The 10,921-nt window shown below is 39.5% G+C and overlaps 1 protein-coding gene across 2 annotated transcripts in view; it reads left to right on the forward strand.

The window, feature by feature from the left end:
- Nucleotides 1–9,102, forward strand: part of LOC136202779 (uncharacterized) — a 29,374-nt gene extending 20,272 nt beyond the window's left edge. The window contains exons 7-8 of one of the 2 annotated variants that reach the window (XR_010674577.1): nt 8,491–8,578; nt 8,817–9,102. The gene's annotated coding sequence lies outside the window, so the exon portion shown is untranslated. Of the gene's footprint in view, nt 1–8,490; nt 8,720–8,816 lie in introns of those variants that run through there. The other variant, XM_065993650.1, reaches the window with a different exon arrangement.
- The last annotated feature ends 1,819 nt before the right edge of the window (nt 9,103–10,921 follow it).

Below are 10,921 nucleotides of genomic sequence, written 5' to 3' on the forward strand. Positions count from 1 at the left end.
ATTGGTAAAAGATCACCTAGGAGTAGTTTAACTTAATTAGGGGTAGAGTAACTTAATTAGGCATAGAATAACTTAGTTAGAATCAGATAACTTAGCTAGGAGTAGTATAATTCAACCTAGGAGTAGATTAACTTAAGAAAAACAAACTCAAACCCCCCTAAGCCTAGGTAACACCCGAAACCAAGTAATTCGATACTTGCAGAAATAAATCCTGTGGACGATACCTGGACTTTTCCAGAAATTTATTACTTGATAACGACGGGGTACACTTATCCCTAAGATCGGCCTTCCTCCACAACTGCAGAAGGCCACGTCACTTGTCCCAAAGACAACTACCCTTTACCATGTATTGATATTCTAGTAGACGGAACCGCGGACACGCCATGTATTCCTTTATTGATGTAAAATCGAGCTATCACCAAATCCCGATGGAGCCATCTGATAGGATCAAAACTTCATTCGTAACACACCAAGCGACCTATTGCTTTAAGGTCATGCCCTTTGGACTCAAAAATGCAGGGGCAACTTACTAGCGGATGATGAATAAAATATTTGAGGGGAGAAAATGTGACAACTTTTCTGTCTATGTAGATGATATGATCATCAAGAGTACCGCCGTGGAGAAACATGCGGATGACATAAGGGAAGTCCTGGGGGTCCTACGACAGCACAATATTAAATTGAATCCAGAGAAATGCACCTTTGGGGCGACCTATGGAAAATTCCTGGGATTCATGATTAGCCAGAAAGGGGTGAATCCAAATCCAGACAAGATTCAAGCTGTTCTGGATATGAAGACGCCACAAAATGTTAGAGAGGTGCAGCGTCTCAACGGGCGTATCATAGCCTTGGGCAGGTTCATTTCATGCTCAGCTCGTAGATGCCTACCCTTCTATGAGGTGATCAAAAAACAGAAAGCATTCGAGTGGAATGAAGATTGTAAGCAAGCTTTCGAAGGAATCAAACGCTTCCTCACAGAACCTCCCTTGATGAGCAGACCATTAAAAGGTGAGAATCTTTACATGTATGTCTCTGTCACAGATAAAGTAGTTAGTACTGTCATGATAAGGGAAGAAGACGGCCAGCAGTACCCGATCTATTATGTGAGCAAAGTTCTAAAAGACGCTGAAACACGATATTCGAAATTGGATAAGATGGCACTGGCCGTTGTCACCACTTCGATTCGCCTTAGACCTTATTTCCAGGCTCATACAGTCATTATCCGCACCAGTATACCCATGAGAAAGGTGCTGCAAAAGCCAAAAACTTCGGGGAGATTGATGGAATGGGCAATCCGCCTAGCTGAGTTTGATGTCCGTTATGAAGGTAGATCTGCTCTGAAAAGCCAAGTCTCGGCAGACTTTGTGAATGAATTCACTGAAGAAGGAGTGAATCTCCCCAAATCTAAAGTTGAAGAATGGACGATGTACACAGATGGGGCTTCTTCTGTTGAGGGTGCAGGGATAGGCATCGTGATCAAAGGGCCGCGTTACATAAAACTACATTATGCAGCGAAGTTAGACTTTCCCACAACGAATAATGCAGCGGAGTATGAGGCCTTAATATTGGGGCTACGTCTGTTGAAGGAGATTACACCCGAGCGGATCGTGATCTATAGTGGCTCCAAGCTCATGGTCAATCAGGTAATAAAAAACTTTGAAGTGAAAGATGACATCTTGGCCAAATATGTAGAAGAGGTCAAAACGCTGCTGAGCTACCTTGAGAACAAGGAAACTAAGTGGGAGCTAGTCCATGTGCCTCGGGGATCAAACGTAGAAGCTGACCATCTCGTTAAACTGGCTTCTAGCAAAGAACAATGGGCGGACCTGCAATGCCCGTTCGAAGTCAAAACGGCGCCAGCATTTGTCTCTGAAACTGTATCTCTTTTAACATCAGTTGAAGATGATTAGAGATCACCTATCCGCCAGTATCTTGCAGATGGAACTTCGCCTCAAGACAAAGAAGAAGCTTGGCGGACGGTAAGAAAAGCCGCTTATTTCTCCTTAATAAATGATTGCCTATACAGAAAATCTTTTGGACATCCCTGGTTGAAGTGTGTCACGGCAGAAGAGGGACAATAGATCCTCAAGGAGCTACACGAGGGTGCCTGCGGAGCCCATGAAGCGCCCGCCTCTATTCTAAAAAAGTCTAGACTGGCAGGGTTTTATTGGCCCACGGCGGAACTTGAGGCTCAGAGGTTGGTAGAAACCTGTCACAATTGTCAGGTTCATGCAAATGACTCTCACACGGCTAAGAATCTTCAAAGGCCCATCATCGAAGGACGACCCTTTGCAGTTTGGGGAATTGACATTGTTGGTCCCTTTTCTCCTACCAAAAGACAGAGGAAATATGTTGTAGTAGCTGTAGACCACTTTACGAAGTGGGTTGAGGCCGAAGCAGTCTCTTCCATAAGTGCAGAGCGAATGGTCGAGTTTGTCAGAGACAACATAGTTGGAAGATTTGGAGTTCCCCACACGATTATTACCGTCAATGGGACTCAGTTCAATTGCGGAGAGTTCAGAACATTCTGCGAAAGCCAAGGCATTCAAAACAGGTTCGCCTCTGTTTACTACCCCCAATCTAATGGGATGACTGAGGTAACAAATCGAACGATTGTCAAAGGCATAAAAAAGAGACCGGGAGAGCATAACAAAAAGTGGGCGGATCACCTCATGAATGTCCTATGGGCATACAGAACCACACCTCGAACTGCGACTGGCGAATCACTGTTCGCCCTCACGTACGGAGTGGAAGCAGTAATTCCCGTTGAGATTCAGGTCCCTACTGACAGAGTTTTATTCTACTGTGAAGACAGGAACGACCAAAGGTTAAGGGAGAGTCTTGACCAATTGGAACAAGAAGGGAGAAGGCGTATATACGGATGGCCGCCTACAAACAAAGGATCGCAGCCTATCACAACAAACACGCCAAACTCATGGACTTAAATCCAGGAGATCTCGTACTCCGCAAGGCGGACAAAATTCAATCTTTGGAAGGCAAAGGAAAGTTGGGGATCACCTGGACGGGGCCATATAAAATTGTCACCAAAATTGGACTTGCCACTTTCAAGATACAGGATGCGGAGGGAAATACATTGCCACGGACGTGAACATTCAGAACCTCCGCAAATATTTCGCCAGAAAGTAGAATGTAACCAAGGTCTTGAGTACTCTTTTTCCTTTAGTAAAGTTTTTATCCCATGAGGTTTTTCTTATTAAAGGTTTTAACGAGGTTCACGCATAAGACCAATCCGTTGTAATAAGGCGCATCGCCATTTAATAAAAAGCAATTTTCATCTTGCGAATTATTTCTTTGAGTACTTTTCCTGCAGTAATATAAATATTCCAGATTCAAAAAAAAAGGGAGGCAACAAACACATTCCCACAAGTAGGATAATGCTATCATGGCATAAATACTTTCTCCTCAAAGATAGGAGAACAATCTCAGCGGCGGATCAATCTACCTCAAAGATAGGAAACAAATTGATCCCCGTCAGAGATAGAGTTAAAACATTTCTCAGACGTGAGATCTTTACACTCTCACACCCTTTCCAAAGAAGAGTCCGAAGTCCTAGTGGCGGATCGATTCACCTCAATGATAGGAAGCCAATCGATCGCCTAAGGCAGCTTAACTTCCTCTAAAGGAATAAAAGCTCCAAGCCTTCACAAAGGCTCACGTCCCGGGGTATGGCTGGCCACCTACCTCGAACCAACAAAACCAATCCTAAAACCTATGGATTTACTTGCTGAAAGATATAAAGCGTAAAGTAAAGATAAATGGTTATAACAAGGATTTAAATAAAAAATTATACTTAGTTTACAAAAACTAAACATCTATAGGAGCATCCTCCTTAGCATCTTTCTCACCAGATGCGCCCTCTAGAGGGACCTCCTTCTCTACAGAAATGGTTCCTTCCTGAGGAACAGTACAATCAGTTATCAGCTCATTACTCTTATCACCCGCCTTCTGGGATACTTCATCAAGGTCCTCTGGTTCGAGATCAACAAGGGGTTTGCTCTCTTCGGCGGATCCATTCATCACTTTGCGAATATAATTGCGGATGAAGTCCTTGACGTTCGGGATTTTGCGATACTTAAGACAATCCTCCACGTCAGGGACCACATACTCAGGATCCACAAAATCGATCTCAAGATGAGCAAGCTTGACATACGCCATGATCCACTCGCCATAATAGTAAGCTCGTTCCCCTGCCAGGATCTCCGTATTCGATAAGGCAGCCTTGTGATCTTCAGCATCCGCATCTATCTTCTCCTTCAATCTAAAGATCTCAGCATCCTTACTCTCATTAAGAGCAACGACGGAAGCAGCGTTCGCGTTGGCAACGACAACCTCTTTCTCTAGCCTTTTTATGGTCGCCTTGTCCGCCACCCCTTGGAGAAGATCCGCCTCCATAGCACGTACATGCGTGTAGGCCTATCAAAACAAAGGAGGAAGTAAAAACCAAAATCTCCTCAAGAGATATCACTCTTTCATCCAAAAATGTGAAAAACAAAAGAAAAATTTACCAGAAGGAGATCCATTTTACTCATCTTGGCATGGGCTGTCCCGGAGAACTTATCCTGGCTCACCTGTACTTCTCCAAGTTAACCAAGGGCCTCATCGAGATCGTTGATAACGGACTCGTTCCCCACAGACCCTTTATCCCCATACTTGGCAAGCCAGTATCCACCTAAGTCAGGCTTCACCACCTGTACAAGAATTAAAAGGTCAAAACTAAGATTCATGGCAGAGAAAGGAGGGATGTTAAGGCAAGCATACCTGTTCCTTCTCCACTATAGGCTTCTCAGCTCTCATGGCATCCGCCATCAACTTTCCTCCACCAGAAGCTGTGGATTTCTTCTTCTTCTGCAGGGGAAGATCCGCGACTTCTTCAGCAGGACGCTTTCCAGCACTCTTCTGGGGATCCGCCACCTGCGTATCCTTCTGGGCCTCCAGCTCCTTTTGCTTCTTACGCATCTCTACAAGGACGCGACTGGCCTCAGACAAACCCCTGACAAGGGAACAATAAAATAATCAAAGTTCAAGGAAGAAACAAGGTTACCTTCATCTAGCTGTGTAAACTTCACGTAAGTAATCTTGTCCCCTTCCCGACGGATCAGGGGGATGTCATTCATCATAAATTCCAAGGCGTCAGCATATGTCCAAGCATCTGCCTTGATGCTTTTCATGAGATCCGCCACTTTCTCATCGTTGTCCGTCAATATGCGTAAGTCTCCAGCCATGTGTAGAGGTTTGGCATTCCAAACCTACGGAAATCTCAGAGGTTCGCCCTCTTTTATCTTTACAAAGAAAAATCTTTCGTCCCAGAGATGGACATTTGACATCTTACCGTAGAAGGGCGAATAAGTCTTGAATTTAGCAAAAGTGTAAAAAGATTCGGCCTTTCGTTTCGTTGGTTTGTGAAGAGACCGGAAGACTCGAGGGTTACAGACTACCTCTAGGTCCGAAGCCAAATAACAATCCAAGGCCAAATCTAACCAGCCATTTGGATGCAGCTGGGAGACAATGATCCCAAAATACTCCAGGATATCCGCCATCATTTTGGGAAGAGGAAGACGGAATCCCCTCTCCACATGGCAGCTATAAACGGACAAGTACCCAACGGGCGGACAGGAGGGTCTTTGATGAGCAGCCGCCAACTCGGTCTCATAATCCTTGATCCAAGGGTAACGATCCGCCAAATTGGCTAGATCCGAAGCGCTCATACGGGACGAAGTAGACTCCGCCCTAAGTAGCTTTTTCCTAAACGGAGTTGAAGGAGAAGCTTCCATTCCGGAAAATCTCCTAGAATCTATCGCCGGAACAATATGGGTCGCGGCGATGGGAAAGTTCTGAGTCCTAACTAAATGAGTTCGATAGCTACTACTCACCGAGTTGCGCAACTCGGTTAGGTTGCAACTAGCAGTACTCTCAGAAGAATTAGAACTCTCGAAAGAGGAAGTCCAGCTAATTATGGTTTCAGAGGAAGTGGTCAAATTAAAGAGTTTGAGGGTAGACTCAGAAGAACTCATAAACATCCAGAAAACAAAGCGAAAAGATTCACTTACATGAGAGTTAGAGGCTTTGACGATTCTGGACTCCGGAAAAAGCTCTGGAAAAAGTCGAAGAAGAGTGAAAAAGGAAGACGCAAATGAATTGGAAAGAGAAGAGGGAGATGGAAGAAGATGTTCGTTCTTCCCTCGAGCAGCGCGCCTATGACACATGTCACCTAATGAATGGCCTGGAACAGAGTGACCATAAATGCAATTCATAATGACGGCATGCGAAGAAGCTCAAAAGCCCTAAAGGACTTCAACGGAACTTAGGGGGGTTTCTGATAACATCAAGATATTATCCATGGGATCAAAGTGGATATTTACCAAAACGGCGGCGTATTGGGAACGCCGGGGAAGCAGTGGCGTATCAAGCAAATCATTTATGTGGCGGATCTCCTAGATTTCGCCACACGCTATCTGTAGTTAAACCTACGCGAGATCCGCCTACGCGTCTCGATCGGCCCGCCCGAGCCGATTCCCAACAAAGACAATTAATGAACCGTTAATGAGCTAACGGCCACAGTTAAGAGAGATCCGTAACCGCCATTAATGAGGCATTAATGGAGACTTTCTGGTTACTGGGAGTTACGATCACATGACTATAAATAGCTTGCACCCCTAGCTATTGAGGTACACACTCACTCTCTTCCTTAAACCCTACCTTTGTCAATATAGTTTATTCTCCTTCTACCATACTAACTTTGGCATCAGAGCTTCCCTCGATCGAACCCAACGACGCCCCCACAGGGAAGAGAGTTGATCGGAAATCCATCCCTAGTTATCACTAATCATAGCCCAAAACACTTGAGTGTAATGAGTGATTTCCGTGAGGGTGTTGTTGATTTTAATTCATACTTTATGTACATGGTTAAAGACTCGATTGCTGAGATTTTTCAAGTGGTTACGTTGTGTGTTTAAATATGAATAATGTCTTGGCTTTGAGAGTTGATGGCTGATAATCTTTACATTATGAGGGGAGGATCGGGAAAAGTTGGTAAACATGAAATCATAAGAGTAAAGAACTGCTGACATGATCTGATATGCTTGGGGACAAGTAATGGGTAAGTGTGGGGTGTTTTGATAAGTGTCAAATTCAACGTTCAAATGTCCACTTTAGTGCTAGGTTATTTAATTAATTTAGTGTTATTTTGGGTGTTATTGCTTGTTTTGGTATGATTTGTCTCCACAGGACTCAAATGATTAAAATGAGCAGAATTAGACTTAATTTGAAGAAACTTTGGACTAAAAAGGAATTTGGAGCTGAAACAAAGATGGAGTTAGTCTTGCCTAACATTAAGGCCTTCGGAATTGCTGATGTTTAAATTGATCAGGACTTTTTCCTACTCAAACAAGAAGGCAGAAAATGAGGGATAGAGCAAGATTAGAAAAGATTTCTGATTTTGAAAAATATTCTTTTGTTAGCTAAAGTTATCTTTTCTACCAAAAAAAAACTTTAGATTTTAGAATTGATTTCTCTCTTCTTCCTTAGATTTTACTTTTGGAGATCATCGTTTTTTCATTATTTACTGAAAAAGACAGATACTTATTGTTCTTAATAGCTATTCGTAGCTAAATCCTTTATTTCGGTTAAATGATAATTCAAAGGCAGGAATCTTTAAGTATTGTGAGATCGTTTTTCTTCTAATATTTCTCTTTATTCATATCATTTGCTTATTCATTGTGTTTAGGGATTTGATCTCAATTGTTAGTTTGCTTTTGAATGATAACGACTGATTGTTTATTTGATTAAACTGGCATGTAACTATTTGATTAAACTAGATAATTAACGAGTCATTATTTAGTTAAATCCAAGTAAGCAGTAATTGATTTTATAAAGTTGAATTCTAGACTGTATTTGGGGATAATCAGATTGACAATTAAGATGTCTCCACGTGACATTAATACATTTATATTCGATTTTGTCACATCAAGTGAATGAGTAATTAGGTTTCTGAATCAATATCGTTGAGAATTGGTTGGCCTAGATTATGTTCTTCTAATTCGTAACGCTGTTAACAGATTGAATCTTAAACGTTGAGGTAAGGTTATTTGTTAATTAAGAGTTAACTACAGTCTTACTTAGTTAATTTATTAATTAGGAAGAATATACCAAACTAATCTAATATGCAATTTAGGAGAAATATCATTACTGTCAATGATCAAGACTAACTGAATTCCTTGCGTCCTATTCAATCATTATATTCAGTTTCAATTTGACTTTGTGATTTTTATCAATTCAGTAACCAACTATTTCAATTCCCCCTGTTTACTTTTGGTTAATTGTTCGGTTATATTTGCGAATAAATCAGTGTTAATCCTTTGGGTACGATCTTTACTTACCCTTGTGCAAGCCTATAACTAAGGGATGTGAAGTATTAATTATTTTTGGTGGATCCGACAACCGTTAATTATACACATGCTTTTGATTATGCAGATACCAAGACTTGAGGGTTACTCAAAAAGACTTGCTTTTTCGATATGGCAGAGATATGAAGTCCGGCCTTTGTTGCTCGGATGGATATGTATTGCTTTTATTTTTTATAATACATTTAGCAATTTATTTGAACTCGTGTAAACAGATTATGAGCAAAATCATCATTTTCCATGTGATTTTTTCTTCACAGATTTTATAAAATGTGACACAAACTCATTTTGTAAAATAAAATTCATCATTTTTCAAGTGTTTTTTTCTTCGCAGATTCTCTCTTTGCAAAGCTTTTCTTTCATTATTTTCCTAAAATGACTTAATTTTTTGTGAAGGTTGAATACAAAAGCATCAATCACAATGACCCGTTTATCTTGAATACAAATACATCAATCGTACTGAGGGGCGATTGGGATGTGGTGAAGATGGTGAACATGCTGATTTTTCTTGATTCTGAAAAGAAAAGACAAATCACCATTATCATCCCAATGACTATTAATTATGTATGACGCTGCTGATTTTTCTTGCTTCTGCAAAGCCTGGAAGCACTCTAATGTTCTAGTTCCTTCTGCTTCTGAACTTCCTTTTACTTCTGAACTTCTTAGCAAATGCTCTGGAAGCCCACTCTCTCCCAAATGTCCTGAAAGCACACTGGAAGTACATTAGGAAGAAAGTGTGCTTTCAGAACATTTTGCTAATCATTCTGTTCTGGAAGCAAATTCTTAGAGTTTAAGGTTTGAATTATTGTTGCAATCTTGTTGTAAATTTTGATAATGTTATGATTTTAATGTTATCGTTATTGTTGCAATCTTGTTGTAAATTTTGATGATGTTATGATCTTAATATTAGACTTATTGTCGCACCCTTCTTGTTATATACCACTTCCCATTTTTTGCAAACTGTGAAGCCTGCGAAGATAATACTATTTAAGAACATGACTTTTACTTTGCATTTTGCGAAAACTGTGAAGAAAAAGTCATTATGCGAAATAGTATTATCTTTGCATGTTTCACAGTTTGCGAAAAATATGAAGTAAATTTCATGTTCTTAAGTACTATCATCTTTGCTGGCTTTGCAGTTTGCGAAAAATACGAAGTAAAACGAAAGAGATAAAGAAGAAAGAGTAAGAAATTTCTAAGTGCTATATATATATATATATGAATGGTATTTTGGGAAAGTCATAAATAAATACTCTAGATAGATAATGAGTTGGGTAATTGGTCTATTTGATCTAGTTTTGTAATTTTTCCGTTGCAATCTATTAAGGTTTTAATTGGTATACAATCTCTCCCTTAATAGGTTTTAGTTGGTTTTAGCTTATTGATGTTTTTGGAGGTGAATAATTGTAGAATCTTTCATTATTAGTTCTATGGAAGAACGTTGACTTCTGATGTTTTTGGAGGTGAATAACGATAGAATCTTTTTTTCTTTTTCCTTTTTTTTTTTGGCAGAATCTTAAGGCTATATTTTTTATAACTAAACATTTTTTTAGCTCTTGCCTATAATTTTGTTGAGGGATCTATTGACAAACATTTTTGGAAACTAATGGAGCATTAATTTTGAGTTGCACGTTTTTATTTGAGATAATAGTCAAATTTGATCCTGATGTTTTCGAGTGAACTGTATATTTAGTTCTAACGTATGAAAGGTTCCATAATTTTCCAAACAAATTAATTTTAGCTTTGCCTGAAAATTTGGAAAAGCTGGTTTGAAAAATATGTGAAAACACTAAGTTTTTATATACAAGTTTATCATAATTTTTTTTTTGTCAATGTGTCTAAAATGTTTAATGTGTTACTAATATAGTTACAAATAATCAATAAAAAAATGTACGAAATTGTTTTAATTTATCGACAAACATTTTTGGAAGTTCCAACTTGTCAATTAAATAAAAATCAAAACTTAAAATGATCTATTTACCTTTAATACTTCTCTTCTAAATCTCTATTTTCTATCCAAAACTTCACTCTTCTTCATTTTTATGACTTAATTAAGATTATTTATATTAATAACTACCCCTCTCACTTACCATAAATATGGACAAATTAGAGAAAACAACATTAAAAGTGGATTAGTAATACAAAATGATGTATAAAAATAAACGGATTAAAAAGTTTAAAATGATATATAATAAAAAAACGGAGGGAGCACGTGATTTATATGTTCCAGTATTTTGTTTGTTACTATTCTATATGATTATATATGATTTGAATGCAAAAAAAATGATAATAATCTTAAACGTGCCATGTTAAGACGGATTATCTATGAACATCTTGTTGTCGTGTTAGAAACTGACAATCCCAACTAGGGGTATTAACGAGACGAATTAAGATCGAATCTATGTAGACTCGACTTGGCTCGAGAATTGTCAAGCTCGGACTCAAAGCTCGTCGAACTTAAAATTTTAGGCTCGGTCTGAGTCTCGAGAAGATAAAAGATA

This window comes from Euphorbia lathyris, chromosome 8 (genome assembly GCF_963576675.1).
Source record: "Euphorbia lathyris chromosome 8, ddEupLath1.1, whole genome shotgun sequence".
NCBI lineage: Eukaryota > Viridiplantae > Streptophyta > Magnoliopsida > Malpighiales > Euphorbiaceae > Euphorbia > Euphorbia lathyris.